The sequence below is a fragment of the Callithrix jacchus genome, chromosome 15 (assembly GCF_049354715.1).
Source record: "Callithrix jacchus isolate 240 chromosome 15, calJac240_pri, whole genome shotgun sequence".
NCBI lineage: Eukaryota > Metazoa > Chordata > Mammalia > Primates > Cebidae > Callithrix > Callithrix jacchus.
Genome location: NC_133516.1, coordinates 8,582,446 through 8,602,458, shown reverse-complemented (window position 1 = coordinate 8,602,458; position 20,013 = coordinate 8,582,446). Strand labels below are relative to the sequence as shown.

At 36.0% G+C, this 20,013-nt stretch overlaps 1 long non-coding RNA gene across 1 annotated transcript in view; it reads left to right on the top strand.

Annotated features, from left to right (window-relative positions):
* LOC144579417 (uncharacterized) overlaps positions 1-16,737 on the top strand; it is a 102,913-nt gene extending 86,176 nt beyond the window's left edge. The window contains exon 3 of the long non-coding RNA XR_013526882.1: positions 16,681-16,737. This is a non-coding gene — a long non-coding RNA (uncharacterized LOC144579417). The remainder of the gene's footprint in view (positions 1-16,680) is intronic.
* Positions 16,738-20,013: the final 3,276 nt, after the last annotated feature.

Sequence of the window (20,013 nt, the reverse complement as noted above, 5' to 3'; positions counted from 1 at the left end):
CACTATCCACAATGCTTCAGTTAACAAGCAAATCTATATGTGTTCTATTGTTATTTATGTAGAAGAGATTACCAAAAGTTAAATAGCAGAGGAAATGCATATTTTTATTTGTAATGACCAGACTACGTAGCAATGTGTTAAACATCTTTTCTTAAGTTTACTGGGCGCTTGAATTTTCTCTTTTGTGAATTACATGCTCATATCCTTTGTCCATTTTCCCATTGATTTGTTTTTTTAAAGACAATAATTTTTCGAAGCTCTTTTATATTAACCTTTTGGCTCTTAGATATGAAACAATTTCCTTCTATTTTTTGCTTATTCTCTTTTATTTATTATAATATTTTCACCCTGAAAACATTTTTTTACATAATTAATTATATTTATCTAGTCCTTTATGGATTTTCATATTTCTTATTTTTATCCCGTTTCTTTCCATCACCAATTTATGCAGTCTTCTAATTTTTATTCGAATATTTGTGTAGTTTTACTTCATATATTTAAATATCAAAAAGAAGTAGAAATCTAGTTTTGCTTTTTTCCAGTTGAATAGCCAATTAGGTCAACAGAATTTAACAATAAGTTAATAAAGGGATTAGGTGAGAAGGAAATTGCCTACTATTATAATTTCTTATTTATTTGCCTCTTCAAATTTTCTACTTCTCCTTAAATTGTATCATTTAATAATACATTGCTATGAGACAGGGAATGACTGAAAATATTTTATACCTCAAGATGTGTAAACACAGATGTGGCAAAGTTTTTTATTTTTAATTGTAAAAAATGTTTCCAAGTTTTCTTTTACAAAAAGGTAAATGTTCTAAATATGTTGACATTTTCTGAAATGACAAGTGACTGCCACAAGAAAGCTACTGTTTGTATGTACTCAATAATAAGGGCAATATGCATGTTTCTGGGCCAGGCACAGTGGCTTACCCCTGTAATCCCAGCACTTTGGGAGGCTGTGGCAGGTGGATCATCTGAGGTGTTCGAGACCAGCCTGGCCAATATGGTGATACTAAAAATACACAATTAGCCTGGCATGGTGGCACATGCCTGTAATCCCAGCTACTCAGGAGGCCAAGGCTGGAGATTTGCTTGAACCTGGGGAACTGATATTGCAGTATGCCGATATCATGCCATTGCACTCCAGCCTGGGCAACAAGAATGAAACTCCGTCTGGGAAAAAAAAGGTTTCTGAATCACATAGAATCAGACATAAAACCTGGTAATTCCAACATCTCAATGTCTTTCAATGGAATAGATAGCTAGATGTGAGTTCTACCTTTTAATAGGGGCTGTCTTACGGATCTTAATGGAAACACATTATCTTTTGTTTCAATCATCTATGTAATTGATGAAACAGAAATTTTTACATTTTGTATTTTAATGTCTTTTGACTCTAAGAATCTTCTATTTTTGTGACCTCTGATGCAACCTGTAAGTTTGTCATTTTTCTAGCAGCTGCCTCTTAAAATGTGGATGTCTTTGTTATTTTATCTCTGCAGTGTGAGATGTTATTTGTTCATCTTTCTATAAGCTGAAAGTATTTCTTATGCCAAAATGTCTCTCTCTTTTTTGGGACAGAGTCTCACTCTCTTCCCCAGGCTAGAGTGCAGTGATGCAATCTTGGGTCACTGAAACCTGCACCTCTCTAGTAGGAAGAAATTTGTATTAAGAAATATAACCATTTATATGTCTTCTGTGAATCGTTTATTCAAGATCTTGCCTATATTCTCTTTGGTTTGCCTTTCTTTTCCTATTGGATGCCACGTGTTGGCTATGGATAGTTTGTTTTTGTTTTCTTTAAGTAGAGTCTCACTGTGTCATCCAGGTTGGAGTACAGTGGCACAATCTCAGCTCACTGTAGCTTTCACTTCCCAGGTTCAAGTGATTCTCCTGCCTCAGCCTCCAAACTAGCTGGGATTACAGGTGTGCACCACCATCCCCAGCTAACTGTTGTATTTTTAGTAGAGACAGGGTTTTGCCATGTTGTCCAGGCTGGTCTTGAACTCCTGAGCTCAGGTAATCCACCCATCTCATACTCCCAAAGTGCTGGGATTACAGGTGTGAGCCACTGCATGTAGCCAATATGTCTTCTATGTTAATTGTTTTTGGAAATAATACTTGTCTTTTATATATTGCCGTACCACTGATAATACCTATTAACATATCATTTAAATTAATACCATGCTCAATTAGAACCTTAGCTAATGAATTTTAGTTCAAACTCTGCCATCAAAACCCAAAATTTACTTAAAATTTATGCAGAGATCTCATTTTAATGTTTAAAAATTTTGCATAAAAATAGAATTGGGACATTGATTAATATAAAAGACATTTTATTAAAATGAAATTATTGTTCAATTAATCAAATATAACATAAATCACTTTCACTATCTACATGAATACATGTATCCATTCATCAAACATAAATTATTTACTACATTACCAAATACATTCTAGCCTCTGGATATGCAATAATCCATGGGTTCTGGTCCCCTTACTTAAAAGAGCTCATGTTTTAGTTGAAGAGACAGTCAAATGAATAATTCAATAGGGACGAGTTTAATAATGAGGCATAGACAGGTTCAGTGCTTTCAGAGAGGAAGGAATGATCATTTTTGCTTTGGAAAGTAAGGGGGTTTCTGGGAGGTTTCACCGTGAGAATAATGGTTCAATTTAGGCTTGGAAGATAGGTAAGAATTTCCCTGGTCGAAAAAGATAGAAAGTCATTTCAAATAGAAGGAAGAATACGTCCGAAGGCAAAAAAGGCGCAACAACATTATGTTCTAGGCAAGGCAAGTGGTTTAGTGTATTTCTGGGTGTAAGTTTTGAGGTAGGGAGTTGCTGAAAATAAGTCCAGATTGATGTAATGGAGCAAATTATATAATAATATAGGCATTAAGGGATTTTCACTGTAAGATTTGCTTTAGGATAATCTAGCTCTAGTATAGATACAACACAAAGAGTAAAATAACCTACGTTCTTCAAAAAAGGAACTGCATAAAAGCTAGATGAAACTATGCAATTGTTTGTTACTTACTTCCCACGGGTATTTTGGGAAATCACAAACTATTCATAAACAAAGTCAAAGAAACTTATATATAGACAATGAAATTACATTTAAGTCACAGGTGAAATTAAAATTATTAAATATGAGAATGAATAATTATACGAATACAATGAAAAGACTGAAATACTGATTTTAAAATTTTGATTTGGTAATTCCAGTAAAAAGATAATTTAAATGAATAGTCTAATGTTTAATCTAGTCATCATTCAGGAGAAAATTCAAGTGGGTGACCGAGTTAAGCCAGGTGTGGTGAAATTGTACTTGTAGTCTCAGATACTCAGGAGGCTGAGGCAAGAGAATTGCTCCAGCCCAGGACTTCAAATTCAGCCTGGGCAACACATCAAGATCCCATCTCTAGAAATTAATTAATTAATTAAACAAATATTAGGGTATAAAACAGTATTTAAAAAAGATTTGGCTGAGTTATAGTAAGTTGGTCCATGTAAGACAACTATACAATTGCTTAGAAAGTTGAAAGTATCTTAATGTTTCCTTACAAATAAAGTTTTTGAAGAGTTCAGGGAAAGGGAAGGTTATTTCTGGTTGGGCAAGACAGTTATTTTAGAGTCGAGGTCATGAATGGTAGATGTACAATAATGGGTTTGCAGACTTACAATAAATGGAATATAGTAAAGAAAAACAGAGTGAAACAATATTTATAACTGACCAGAGATTTTGGCTGATGGAATTTAATACCATTTAGTTCATTTCATGGATCTTGATGAAGCCATATCTTTGTTTGTTTGTTTGTTTGTTTTTGAGACAGAGTTTCGCTCCTGTTACCCAGGCTGGAGTGCAATGGCGCGATCTCGGCTCACCGCAACCTCCGCCTCCTGGGTTCAGGCAATTCTCCTGCCTCAGCCTCCCGAGTAGCTGGGATTACAGGCACGCACCACCATGCCCAGCTAATTTTTTGTAATTTTTAGTAGAGATGGGGTTTCACCATGTTGACCAGGATGGTCTCGATCTGCCGACCTCGTGATCCACCCTCCTCGGCCTCCCAAAGTGCTGGGATTACAGGCTTGAGCCACCGCGCCCGGCCCGAAGCCATACCTTTGTTAGCCATAACTCTTCAGATGACAGTTAGAGAAACTTAAACAGCTCAAGCAACAAGGAGACTGCGTGGGCTTCTGTCACTGAGAAATCACATGTGGCTGCCTCCAAGGGCCCAGGCAATTTCATCGCTACTCTCTGTCTTTACTGCTGGCTCTGTTTTAAGGCAAATCTTCTCTCCTTCAATAATGACTAGAAGTTTCAGACATATGTGCCAACCTCAGCACTATCTGCAGGAAGAGAGCTTCTCTTTTAACAACTGTCTCAACAAAACCCCTTCATTTTCTCTGTTTGCCCTAGGCCTCAGGCTTTTGCCTTAACTAATCACTGGCTGGGAGTTGATTCCCGGTCGCGTAGTTTCATGAAGTCTTTTAAAATGCAGAATTCTTACTCGGCCAAACCTTACATACCAGGTGTTGTAGAGTTAAAGGTAGAATGACATGGTTGGAATCATCCAGCTCACTCTTGAATTTGTGTTCCTCATGCATTCATATAGTCTGTTAGAACTATGATATAAGAAAGCTATAGCCCAGAGGGAAATTAGAATCTTAGAGAAGATACTATATAGTGAGAAAGTAATTTTATCACAAAAATTAAATAGTACAATATTGACATGTGACTCACATTGATGCAAACAAATATTTTATAGTGCTCTGTATGTTCCTGCTCTTAAGGGAGTCAAAAACTAGTGGAAGAAATCAGTAGTTTAAGATTATTGTTGTTCCCATAAACCCTGTAACAAATGTGTTGTTAGAGGGTTCTATGGGAGCCCAGAGAAGGGGCGTGTTTCTAGGGTGTAAAATGGGATGTGAAAGTTGTGAGAAAATGTGTCTGAGAAGAAAATGTGTTCTCTAAGTAGAGTTGAAGCATGATTTCAATATTCTCCATAATTTAAATGTGAAAGTTCTTAATTGTTCAGATGAGTAACAGCCAGAGAAAGAGGTAACATAGCTTTCATTTTCTACAAATTGCTTTAGTTTAAATATATTCCACTGACCTCCCGTAATTTTCAGCTTATTAATTTTAGGACTTTTCTGTCCTCTGTATTGTCGTCAAGGATGAAATTTTAGATGGAGGAAGAACAAGAAAACCAGAAAGAATTTTTTAAAGGATACTATTATTAAGGGATTTCTTTTGTTAGTTTCTCTGAGGATACTTAAGAAGCTCTGTTTTAATAAGTGAATAATTAGGAAAAAAAAAAAAAAAGACCGCTCTACGCAATTCTTTAGGAGAGGGCGGAGAGGCTCTCTGGGAAGGGAGAAGGGAAATACCAATGTGTAAGTGCCTCCTCTTTCCTGGATGCTGGAATATGTGCTCCGCAGACTCCGAGACAGGATGACGGAGTGCTGGTCTCAGCTTTACCAGTGAATCAGTACATGGGTGGTCTTGGGCGCCTCTTTCTTTTGTTTCCTTGTCTAAGAAAATGGGAATAATTTTTACATTGCTTACTTTTGCAAGCAGACATGACTGCTTTCTTTGTCTTCTTTCTCTTCCTTTTCTTCCCCCCCATTTTTTTTTTAACCTTCCTGCCTCCTTCCTTCTCCTCTTTTCTTTTTTCTAGAAACATTTTATTAGAGCCTACTAAATACTAGGCACTTAACGTTGGGGATACAAAGATGAAAATGGCGTAATATTAATACTTACCCTCAAGAGGTCACAGACAGTGGGGGAGACTGAGTAGTGAACAAGCAATATCAATAAACGGGATCTAAATTCTGGGAATAGGAGAAAAGCTTACCTTTGACTGCTAGTAATCTCTTCGTAATTGAGAAAAAGATGTGTCTTCCTGCAGCACATACACAGATTTCCTTGTAAAGTGAAATCTGAGGTAAACAGCAGTTACTTTAGCACAGGAAACCACTCCATGGGCCGTGCCAGCCACAGTCTGGGTGCCCATTCACTGAACCTTCAGACCTTTGGTTTTAAGAGAACTCATTTTACATGGACATATTATTAGTAGTGTCCGTTTTCAACTGTTCCATAATAGTGATGGCTACTGACATGCCAGGATTCTGATGAGAATTATGAGAAATATGTATATAAAAATGTCATACTAATGCAAGGCATTTTAAAAATTTCCATTTGCTTGCTTATTCAACAAAAACTTTCTGACTTGCAGACTTACTCTATTCAGTGCACTGGCTACATACTGAGCAACTGATGCAAATATTACATTTTTTTCTCTGAGTCTAAAGGAAGGAAACAATTATGTGAAACTGTATTAGAATTCAGTGTATTAAGAGCAGTAATAGAAGGATGTTTGAATGTTAAGGTGGCTCAGAGGAGGAATTTTTTTTTTTTCTGGCACATTAGAGACAGCTTCACAATGAAAAAGAAACTTGAGTTGGGTCTGAAAGGATGTCAGAGCTTTGCAGGTGAATGTTGAAGTAGGTGATGCGAGAGATGGAAAAGGAATTCTAGGCAATGGGAAAACCATGTGCAAAGACAGGAGACACGGACCAGTTTACTGTTTGGGAGCTTTAGTAATTTACCAAACGAAGCTTAGAGCATGTGCAGCGATTTAAGGCTGAGAAGGTTGATAAGGCCAGACCTGGGTCCTGCGTATCACACTAAGAAGACTGGATTTTTTGTTGTAGGCATTGAAGAGTCAATGAGGGTTTCAAAACAGGGGAGTTATACATGCTTAGATTAATGTTTAGGAAAGATCAGCCATGGAACAGTATGAATAATGCATTGGGATGAGGAGAAAGGAAGATCCATTAGAGGCAATTGTGATGGTTCCATTAAGAGAATACTATTAACAACAATATGTTGTATATTTCAAAATAGCTAGATTTGAAATCTTCCCAACACTAAAAATGATAAATGCTCTCAGTGATAGATATCTACCCATCAATAGTTGTTTAGGGTTTCATCATTACACATTGTATGATCAAACTATTACATATGCTCATAAACATGTTTAATTATGTATCCATAACATTTTTTAAAGAAAAATAGAAATATCATTTTTTTAAAAAAGAGAAAATACTAAAACAATAATAGTGAGAAAATACCAAATTAAGAAGTACAGGGAAAAGAACATATTTGAATGGGTGGGAGGGATGAGTTTAATATTGTACATGTTGAATTTGAAGTAGCACTACAGGGTTGGCACTCAAAAGTGTGATCTGAGATAGATATATCAAACTAGGAGTTCATAGGCACATCAAAGTTCTCAATAAAATTTCTCTTTAAAAAAGATGCCTTTTGCTCTGAAATGATATGAATCATAAAGGACACCTCTAAAATCTAATAAATAAATTATAGGAACTCAGACTCAGAAAATGATAGTTTGTCTTCATGTTGGCAAACACTTGCCCAAATAATGTTTTTGTCTGAAAGTAAGCTCACCCAACTCTCTTATGTCACACAGTGCTGTTCAATGGGGGTATAAGAGGATATTGGAAAAGTAGAAGAAAAAAGTTCGATCAAGAAGCAATCTATTTACATGTGGAAAGAGGAATCAAAGCTCTTGGCACAATGGGATCATATCTGCTTGGTTTCTCTTTATTATAATGGAGCTATTATTATTTACAGGTTTTTCTGGGCACCAGAAAAGATACCTCTGTTCTAATGAAAGGACAAATGCTGTGTACATTGTACTGTTCCTCACACTCAAACTTTAAATAGTAGTTGTTTCAAAGTTATATTATTTTTAAAAAGCAAGAGGAAAATATACAGCATGATAATCTTTTTCTTGTATTTTTCTTTAAAAATAAAACCAAATAAATACTGTTTTTAATTGGTAAAATAGGAACTTCCTCATTGGATAGGAGTAAAATATCAGAGTTTTATTTGCGAATGAAAAGAAATGCTACAGAGACAAATAATGAAAATTACAGTTTCCATTTGCACATATTTTCCCCAAAATATTTCACAACTTAATCGCCATGACAACTTGTGAGGTAAGCAGCGAAGATGCTGTTATTCCCACTTTACAGACGCTTAACCTCCTTCGGATTTAGCCGTTTTCAAAACAAGTGAGTTGGAGACTAGGGATTAGGGTCCACAGGAAGTAACTGCAGAATTCTGGAAAATAACAGAATTTTGAGATTTGAAGGTCCAGTGCATTATGAATACGTATAATTGTACTTCACTGCAGTAAAATGAATGGGTTTAACCAAACAGTCTGAAGACCTGTTTATATTCTCATTCTATGAATTATTCCATGAGCAAATGCTGTGTCTACTGAATGCACTGTTCTGATTGCCCAGAAATTTCAAACCATCATGCAAGTGGGTCCAGTATTTATTCCAGAGACAAAGATTAGTAATCTCTCGATAGTTTCAAAATTCCCCATATTACTTTATCTTTAGATAAATATTTCCTTTGTACTCAATAACTGTACTGTTTTTAATTTGCATTTTATATGACAGCTAGTCCCAAGCATTACTTGAGGTGACTAAATAGCAGTAGTCTGCATTAACTGAGATCTCATTCCATGCCAGAATGTATGGGTTCTGCATGCGTTTTATAATCAAATTCTCCAACAATGCTGTAACACAGGTAATGGGAGTATTCTTATTACCCTCATTTCACAGATTAAGAAATTCTGTGCAGAGGAGTCAAAACATACAATGAGGTAGGTTAAGGACCAAATTCCTATTCAGGTCTGGCTAACTCCAAAAGCCACCTGCTATAGATTCTCTTTAGCATAAAACATGCATGAAATATGGGAGTGGAGCACTAAAAAACAGAGGAAAAGCTTTAGAAAAAGGAAAGGGAGCCGGGTGCGGTGGCTCACGCCTATAATCCCAGCACTTTGGGAGGCCGAGGTGGGTGGATCATGAGGTCAAGAGATCGAGACCATCCTGGTCAACAAGGTGAACCCTGTCTCTACTAAAAATACAAAAAAGTTTAGCTGGGCATGGTGGTGCGAGCCTGTAGTCCCAGCTACTTGGGAGGCTGAGGCAGGAGAATTGCTTGAACCCAGGAGGCGGGGGTTGCAGTGAGCCGAGATCATGCCATTGCACGCTAGTCTGGGTAACAAGAGCGAAACTCCGTCTCAAAAGAAAAAAGAAAAAGGAAAGGACGGCGATACCTTTACTGCTACAAGTACCTCTGCTGTATACAAGTTTTCTGACAGAGCTGAAAATATGAAACTTTGATTTGGAAATCCTCTTAATCTGACACATGAAGATATAAAATCATCTTTTATTTAGAATAAATATTTAGGACTGTTTCTCTCATGCCCCCATATGATAAAGATTGGATATGAAAATAGTCCACATCTTTTATAACATATTTGGCAAAAGATATAGATGTCTTCTTTAAATAAATAAATATCTTGCTTTTGTTAAATTTCTTAGATTGGTGGTTTGCTGCTTCTGGTCAAATATTGGAATGTTTTTAGTCAATATTTTTCCAAATACTTTTCTGCCTCATTCTCACTCTTCTTTTATTTACTAGGACTCTAATTTCATATATTTTTGGATGGCTTGAGAATGTCTCGTGTGCCAGTGAGTCTCTTTTAGCTCTTTTTGTATTTCAGTTTGCATAATTTCTATTGACCGATGTTTAAGTTCACTGGTGTTTTCATCTGTTGTGTACAATCTACTGTAAATCTTGTATAATACATTTTTACTTGACATACTGTATTTTTTAGTTCTAGGATTTTTATTTTATTCCGTTAAGTAATTTCTAATTCTCTTCATGCATTTCACAGTACTCTTTTTACTGACTGACTTTTCTTTGGTCTATGTGTCACACATTTCTGTTTCATCATGTCTAGATATTTTTAGTGTATACTATACATTGCAGATGATATGTTGTAAGACACTGAATTTTAATATCTTCCTCTGAAATTTGTTGGATTTTGTTCTTGCAATGATTGACTGAATACGTAGGGATTTGGCTTTGTGCTTTATTCAAGATGGTCTATTTAGGATTTTTTTGTAATCTTGGTGCAAATCTTTTCGTTCTGGATCTTAATTTATATTCCTAAAATGTGATCATTCTGAGATACCAATGGAAAATTTAAGATGTTTACCAAGCCTTCCTAAGTCCGCAAAACCCATACTCCAAACTCTCCCCCTTGTGGTGAGGAGAAACTGAAGTGTGTGGTCTGATATCACTCTACCTGCCTTTAAACGGAGGACAAAATGTCCAAGTGAGCATTCTCTACTGTCTTGTCCAGACCAGGTGCCAGTGAAATTTTTACTTTCCTTCTAAACTGCTCAGGGGTCAAGTTTGATCCCCTGAGTGGCTCAACTAAAGTGTTTCTCTTAGATATGTTCCGGAGAACTGTTGGCATGCAATGCTGGGCTGGATGTAGAAAATACAAAACTATCTTTTTCCATTTGTCCTGTCTCTTGTTTTATGCCAGCTCTTCCAGATGTCCAACTGTAAGAAACTTAATTTTTTTCCACATTAATTTACCACCTTTCCTATTAATTTCTCTGGAAGTCCCTGCAAAATTGGGGGAAACATGAATTCAGGATATGCCCCAGAAACTCTGTTCTGTTTATCTTCTCTTGTGGGCCTTGTTCTATTTGTGACCTTATTGATTTTTCCTATGATACCAGATTTATTTTTTGGTTAGTCTGCTCAAAGTACAATAAAATATGTTTAGGGATATATACATGAGTGCCAAACCTGTAAACATTCACAAAGGAATTAGTAATATCAAAGAAAGTGTGGGCTCTTTTGGGAAAAGAGAAGATTGTGATCAGAGAGGTGCTTACTCCTAAGGTTCTGGTAATATTCTTTTTCTTAATCTGGGTATATGCTTATTCATTGTGTTATGAATCTTTAATTTTACATGTTCATTTTATACTCCCTTCTGTCTGCATAAGACGTTTCATAATGGAAAAAGAACTTAGTACAGCTACATAAAAGGACAAGTGAAAGGAAGAGAGAGAATAAGATATTAGCAAGTGAGTTCTGGTTAAATGTTTCTGATCTACATAGAAAAAATAGTGTGCTGATTCTAGAAGCTACGGTTTTTAACACCTAAGTTGTTCATGATTAATTCAAAGATGCAGTTTATTTTAAAAATGTCTTCTGTGTGGTAATAAAAAGCATAGGTTTGGATCCTGACTCACCATGGTTCATATCCCACCTCTGCCAAATTCTATTAGTATGATATTATTTTCAATCTCTCAGTTAAGAAATCCCCAGTTTCCTCAACTATAAAATAGGAATAAAAGTAACTACTTCACAGAGCTGTTGTAAGGGATATGAATTAGGGTAGGTAAAGTACTTCCTAGTATAGCATCAATAAATATGTCTACCAACCTCCACCCTACTTTATTCCCATGGGTATTCTATGATTAGAGACAGAGTGAAACCCATAGTCAAATTAATTCTTTGTATCAATTATAAGATACTTTTTCAACTCAGCTTCCTTGGAACTTAATTTTTATTCTAGAGCCAACAACTACTCGTGATACAGCATTGTTATTACATGCTGTATTGCCTAATCCTTGAATATCCTTAAATTCCAGTGTCCCAAATACTTTCTCTGGTTAGAGCAAGTGAAAATAGAGGACAGGAGACAGGCGTAGGGGGAAAAAAACCGGATGGATGAAAACAAATGAACTGTGAAAAGGAGACCCACAGGAAGATTATAAAAAGCTCTTCCTGTTGAATGAGTCACGTGGTGGACTCTTCTTGTATAATCAGCAGCATCCCAAAAACAGAGTCCTATAAAGAAGCACATAGCCCTGGGACATGCATGCTCTACCTAGAATTATTGTTTGATAAACAGAAAATATTACCGCAGGCTAGCAAAGGCATTTACAGACACGTGGAAAACCTCTCTAGATTTTTTTTCTAAGAATAAACTTATGGAAAAACCTTTTAGAAACAGTTTGTTAATGTAGGTATCACTCCTAATTAAACTTGACACTGAAACTAACCTATTCACTTCTCTAACAGTCTATTTTTGGTTTTCTTAGACTTTCATCATGAGTAGGCATTTTTCTCAGTGCAGATATGGGTATATCCCTTGTACAAGCACAAAATAATAATTCAGAAACAGCACATTTATCTGCTGAAACAATTATTTTGCTATTATCAGTACATTAAAGGTCAAAATGTGAGTGTAGAATCTGGGAGTTAGACAGACCAAAGATAATTGAATCTGGAGTAGCAACAGTGGACCCTGAAATTCAACAGACCCAAGTTTGCATCCAGGCTCAGTTTCTCTACCTCTACCACCTGAAACCAGCTGCTTGATCTCTTAAAGCATGAGAATTGTCTTCAATAAAGTGAAGTGTTGCTAAGGGATTCAATGAGAAGGCACATAAGAAGGGGCAACACAGTGCCTCTTTTCTTCCCCCTGGAATCTAGATTAGAACTGGAAACAGATCAAGGCCTCCCAAGTTTCCCAGGGACTAAAATTAAGCTGCTTCCCTCCTCTCTTCCTTTGTTCTTTTTTAACTTGTCCCATGGAAAATGCTTATATAACGCAGCTCTAAGGGCCTGGCCATTATTGCCCTCACCCTACCTGCCTTGACAAATCAAAGGCAGATTGTCCTAGACTCATGATGGAAGAATCATTCCCATAGGACAGGAATAGCTGTGTGTAGTAGCCACAATTCCTTCCTCCTAGATTGACTTTCTCCTTGAGGATTTCTCACCAGTAGTGTTGTGCCCACCCTCTTGTCTGAGGAACATTGTCTCCCTAAAATATGGATCAAGTATGACATACTTGACTATGGCTATAGGAACTTTCCCTAATTTTCCAGTGACTTAAGGAACCCATTCATTCTTCATCAAATATTTATTTACTGCCTAGTCCTGTTCTAGACACAGGGGTTACAGCAGTTAATAAAACAGACAAACATTCCTGCTCAAATTATTCCATACACCAATACAATTTAAAAATAGGTTTACCAGATACCATGGGAAAACACAAAGGAACGAGATAGACTAGCAATGTGTAACTTGATTATCTGGCTCACGAATCTCGCTTCTGAGCTCTCTTCAGCCTTTGGCCTACATGAGGGTGGATATTCCTACCTAGTCTTGTCTCAAAGTGTCATGAGATACTGTTCTTCAACATCTAGGAGTGTTCTTAATCTTGAATTGACTTCTTCAAGTCCAGACAAGTAGAGTGTGACACCCAGATACATGTCTTCCCCAAATCAACTTCTTGCCTCAGAACTATCCTCTCTCCCTTTCACAAAAGAAGAAGCTGGGGTAGGGAGGGACTCACCACCTGTTCACAGGGTTGTGGTCTTTCCTTATTATCTCAAAGCAAAAACATTATTGGAACACAATCCAGGAAGCAGAAAATGAGCAGTAGGGCTGCATATATACTGCAGCAGCATGCAGGTGAAGGAAAATGGGGGATATTAAATCACACACACACACACAAACACACACACACAAATACAAGGACATCATCTTAATTAGTTGCTAGGATTATCCTTGGTTTTATTGGTGACCACACAACTATGTGAAAAGACTCTTGTTCCCTTCAAATAACAAGGCTTGAACATTTTTGCATTCTGGAATATATTAGGATTTCTTATGAAAAATGACAAGCACACTTGCTATATACATGTATACTTTGTAATAGGACATTTTGACTGGCTTAGCTGGGTTCAGACCTTGGTGGTAAGGATAAGATCTTTTTCCCAGCTGCTTGGATTATGTATATATTTTAACTATGCAAAGCATTTTTGCCCTAAGTATATTCACCTTGAGTGCTTGAGTTTTCATGCTCTTTTGCCCTCAGGTGCCCTGAAGAATAAGCTGTTAGATAGTTGTGATTTCTTATTGAACCTTTAGACGAAACATTATCTGACAGATTATACACACACACACATGCGCATGCACAAGAATTATTTAAGAAGGAATGTTCTTTATTTGATATAGAAAATAACATTAAAAAAAAACCACTTCACCAACTTTAAATACCATGACAGATTGTCAGGTTCTGCTGCATTCTTCTTTCAAGTGGCAATGCTATTAAGATACTATCACTTCCGCTGGAAGAGTGGAAAATACTTGCATTGTGGGATGATTGAAAACCCTAGGTATCAGTGTTTCTGTCAACTCTGGTTGCACGTATACCTTTCCAAAATTTATTCAGAAGAGACTTTGATTCTCGAATAATGCTTTGAAGACTTCATAACTCATCAGCTCTCTGTTTTATGAGTTTTCTTAATGTGATTTACAGTATTTCATAGAGAATTCTTGTCTCTATGCTTCCCAAAAGATTTTATGAAGTTTTTTAAAATAAAAATGAAGCTCTTAGTCATGCATCCTCCATATAATCTTTTTTTTTTTTTTTTTTTTTCCAAACAAGAGCTTGTTCTTTGGTTCTATTCTTTGCCTCTCCCTGAACTCCTCCCAAGTCCCGCTAAGGTCAAGCTAGCTCCATCCCTAGTTCCAGGCACTGCATCTGCTTGGGGCTTTTCTTATTTACAGTATCATTAATATGAGGAGGAGATTTCACAGCAAGGGAACTAGGAGTGGAGCTTGCTCAGTTTGGGTCAGTTACATTCTCTGTGCATTTGGTGAAATTTCAACTGTGTTCTTGGCTTATCTAAGTGTGGTGGTCCCAAAAATGAGGATACTCTTCAATTCCTTTATCTTTCTTCTTTTTCCATAATATATTACAAACACATACATATTCCCTTAAATTTGCTTACTTACTGTGTTCTCTTTCCACCAAACTCATACAATTTCGTCCTCCAATAAAGTAGATTCTATTCTAATCAGCATTACCTAAATCTAATAATGTAAATGATTTCTTAAGTGTAGGTGAGAAAATTGTTCTATAAATGAAACAAATGTTCAGTTTTTCTTCAATTTCATCCTTTTTACTCTGAAAAAACTATTTATTATGGAGATATCTAAAACCAGCTTTCATCTGTATCTATAAGAAATAATGTTAATTAATGTAGTCCACATTAGAATAATGAATCAGTTGAGAGGAAAATCCATTTCTGTCATAGCATTTTTCTATTACTGCCATGATTAGTATTTTAATTACTCTTGCCTCTCTTTATCTCCCAAGAGAAATATTTAAATGCTATTCTTAAAAAGGTAAATTTTCATTATCAAGAAAATGAAAAGACAATCTACAAATGGGAGAAAATATCTGCAAATCATATATATGATAATGATAATGGTTTAATATGCCAGAATATACAAAGAACTCCTAAAACGCACCAACAAAAAGACAGTTCAGTTTTAAAATGGGCAAGGAACATGAAGGGGCATTTCTCCAAGGAAGATTAACAAATGACCAATAAGCACACACAGAAAGCTTGAAATTACTAATCATTAGGGAAATACAAATCAGAATAACAATGAGGTACCACTTCACACCTACTAGAACGGCTATCATAATTTTTATTAAAATACAGAAAATTACAAGTGTTGCAAGGATGTGGAAAAACTGAAACCCTTGTACATGACTGGTAGGAATTTCACTTCTAGGTATATACCCGCCAACATTCTATTCTTATGTATGTATTCCATATAATTGAAAATAGGAGTGAAACAGATATTTGTTCACTGTAGTTTTATTTATAGTAGCTCAAAGGTGGAAACACCCCAAATGTCCATCAACAGATACTTGGAGAAACAAAATGTGGTATATACATAGAATGGAACAGTACTCAGCTATAAAAATAGATGAAATTCTTTTACATGCTATGATATGGATGAACCTTGAAAACATTTTGCTAAAGTGAAATAAGCCAGATGCAAAGGACAAATACTGTATGATTGTATCTATATAGAATTGCTAGAATAGAAACATTCATAGAGACTGAACATAGGAGGTCATCTGGAACTGGTGGGGAACAGAAGGAGTGAGAAGTTATTGCCTTATGGTTATGGTGTTTCTGTTTGGAATGATGAAAACGTTTTGGAAATAGTCGTGTCAGTTGCACAACACTGTGAATGTAACAAATGCCACTGAATTATACAATTAAAAATGGCTAAAATGGAAAATCTTATGTTACATATGTATATTTTATCACAATTTAAAAATTCAAAAAAACGCAAAGTTATATTAAGGATGTGTCTCATTTTTGGTCTGCTGGTAAAAAATCAATGTGATTATAGCTGTTATTAATTCCAGAGAAACCTGAAACATGTTTTGTTTCCATACCAAATTTTCCTTATTATTGGCATATAAAAGCCATCTTCAAGAATTTTTTAAAAGTCGTTTTCTCAGTACTCCCATGAATATAACAAAAAATTCTAGAGTTGGCACATTGATTTCTTTTATAGGCATGTAACATCAATAATTCAAAACAATATATTATGAAATTCTTTTAACTGATCACTTCCAACAAGATTGGTTCATGTTCTTTCTGCAGCCAAATGGTGCTTAGCAAATCTATATGGCTCCAAAGAGTGCCATAATTTACATTAACAGGTTTAAGTGAAATAGTAATTTAAGTGGAAGGTAGATGTTCTTTACAAGCTCTAATGGAAAACATCAAGTTTGAAGTGGTACTCTGGGATTCTTATCTTGAAGGAGCTGCTAACATTTAGAGACACATTAAAGGCTTGTTTTTAAGAGAAATTGAAACAATCGTAATAAAAAGGTAACTTAGGAATTGCCTCAATTTCTTTTTCAGATCAGAGAATTACAATTCTGGGGGTAAATTTGCTATAGCTTTTGAAGATCCCTCAGGTTAGTACAATGAACATCTGCAATGTTGCATAAAATTTGAAAACACTTTATCCTAACCAGTGGATCACACATAATGCCTTTAAAAGTTTCACATACTTATTTTGCAAAAGAAAATGTTAAGAAATGTTAGGTTTGGATGCCAATTTTTTCTGCATTTCTTCAGTTGGTCCCAAAAAATCACAAGCAGCATTAGAAATGAAGTATTCCTTTCATTCCAACCCGCCCTCCCCAGTCACTGTCAGCACCTGCTTGATAAATCTCAGCCAGTAACTGGGGAGCAGAGTACTCCTAGTAACACTTGACATATTCAGATTTTTTTCTATGATGCAAGATCTGAAGGTGATGAGAAAGATGGTGTTTTGTGCAAAGTGGCCCCAAGATGCCAAAGGAGCCAAGAAACCAAAGAATGCGGCAGACAAATTCAGTCTGTTGGAAAGGGTGGTTTGTTGGGGGAACTTACAAGTGGAAGCATGGTCTTGGGTGGCGGCAAGACAGGTAGATCTCAGCTCTGTTACTTCCCAGACCCATGACTTATATACCATAGAGAAAAGATACATGGGCCCTGTAAAGACAATTAAAGGCAACCCTCCAGAACAAGCAAGAATGTTGTGTGTACCATAGCCTATAATTGTGTGGTATCATCAAAGTTGCTTTGCTTTAAAGGCAGGATTTATAGTGAATACATGTTCTTACAATAAGGACAGTCAATAAAGTAGGAATCAGGAGACATTAATGGAACTGAGGTTAATCAGAAGTTATCATGGCAGATTAGCATTCATGGTGGAGTCACTTTCGTCTCCACAGATAGAGAGGTGTTTGAGACTTAAATACTAGTATATTTCTCCAGTAACTTTTGCCAAATAGCAGGACGGATTAAAGAAACTCTGTTTGTGAAATATCCCAAAGGTGTTATTCAGCTGAACTGGACTGCTTACAGGGTTCATACAGCCAGATTTGCTTCCTACATCTACTGAGAATAAGGAAGCTTTCTTCCTATGACATTTTTCATTTCACAGAATGACTTATCTCCTGGCTTTTATTATTTTTCTTATCCTTAGTTTATACACCATTATTGTTATCCCAGGTGTTAATTGTATTTTAACCTTTGGAATTATATTTTGTTTGTGCTACCTTGTTGGAAATGTGCTGACATCTTTAGAATGAGGGAAGGAAAGTTTTTACTTTAAACAAAAAGATACCTACATGTAACTGATGTTTATTATGTGTTAAAACACTTTAAGCATTTTACGTGTATTAATACATTTAATCCTCACAGTGCTACATGGTAGACTAATAGTGTTACTAGCATAGAATATTCATTTCCAGAAGAGGAAACTGAGATATAGAAAAGGCTGGGACAATTAACTTGTATATGATGGAGTCAAGAATCCCAGCTCCAAAGCTTATGCTCCATCATTGCTTTGTCTAGTACATTCAGAATCTCTTTCTATACAATTTTTACCATATGGTTAATTGAATTTTACTAATTATATTAATCATAGCACAACCTATTTTATTTAATTTTCAAGCACTTATCCAGACTTTTAAGGCTGCTAAGTAGTAAGGAGAGACACTTACTTTTCTAGTGGGTAGATACAGTAGTCTGCTCTCTTGCTGCTATGAAGGCATAGCTGAGACTGCGTAACTTATAAAGGAAAGAGATTTAATTGACTCAACTTCCACATGGCTGGGGAGGCCTCAGGAAACTTATAGTCATGGTGGAAGGGGAAGCAAACACGTTTTTCTTCACAAAGCGACAGGAGAGAGAGGTGCAAGCAGGGGAAGTACCAGAGGCTAATAAAACCATCGGAACTCACTCACTATCATGAGAATAGCATGGGAGAAACCATCCCCATGATCCAGTCACCTCCGTCCAGGTCTCTTCCTGGATACATAGGAATTATGGAGGTTACAATTCAAGTTGAGATTTGGGTGAGGACACAAAGCCTAACCGTATAAGTAGATAAGTCAAATTTGCAGAGATAAGTTTGCTATAAAGCTAATGAAGCTTAAGCTTTATTTGTAGGGGAGCCTTCTAAGATCTTGGGAGGAGGCCAAACATATACATGGTCAAAATTTTGGTAATTTTTGAACAACAAGGACTCTAACTGCAATTGGTTAAGACTGCTGTCTCCTTCTACTCCAACTTTTTCTCTTTCGCACTTCTCATATTAGGTAGCATTGGAGTTGTTCAGGGCTATTTCTGAAATCCAAAAAAGAGAATTTGAGTTGGGAATAAATTTAGTTTGACTTTTGTGTAATATATCTAAGTGACTTGCAATCACATTCTTACACAATTAAATTACTGTTTGTGATGACACTCTTTTCAGTAGAAGCAATGAATTAGGCTTTGGATAAAATAACACAATTAATAAAAAAGAATTCATATAAACACCTTCAGAAAAGATTTTTAATTTCTTGATGATTTGATATAACCACAAACATTGTTGATGATAAAATAATCCTAAGACAGACTGATCAATGGGTGTTATTAAGTTAAATAATATTTTAGGTTAATGTCCAGATGAAAAACATGAAATGCTCTGAAATTGTAGCATGCACATAGGAAAGACATGAGATTGAGGTTATTTCCAAATATGACAATTCAAAAAATGTGTAGGACATTGCCAGAAACAAATTGTGAAGCTGAAGGAAAGTTAAAAAGTGCAGTCAATTATGTTAGAAAAAGGTAAAAGTCTACATTATTTTTTATACTTTCCATAAAAATTATATTTCAAAACACTTATTATCTGAAGAGGTGTTTAAAAAGTGTGAGCCAAAAATATAGGAAAAACCAATTACAAGACTGTATTAAGCATTTAATTAGTAAAAATATTATGCTCTTTCTGGTTTCTGGTTCCATATGTTAAGGAGTTTGAAGTCACCATTTTATTCTAAGAAGTAAAAAGCTGAACAGACTAAAAAATCAACAGCTCTTCTGGGATCCATTAATGAAGTGAGGACATAAGACACCCATTGCTCACAGGATTGGAGAAATAAAAAGGGGAATACAGGGAGTCACAGATTACTAGAGCAGAGACTCAGAGCAGAAACCATCATGGGAATCAGTGCTATGGTAGAAGAAATGGAACTGCAATTGATGAGCTGTTGTTACCTCAGTGTGGACAAATATGACAGTTAAAACTCCAGGGGAATCCAGTTGTAGGGGCCCCCAAGCTTTTGTGAGTTTTGTCTCCAGAAATCTGACCAGGTTCTCATAGAAAATATCACAGAGAAAAGTCTCCACATGCTTCTGGCAGGGGGAGAAAAAGGACCA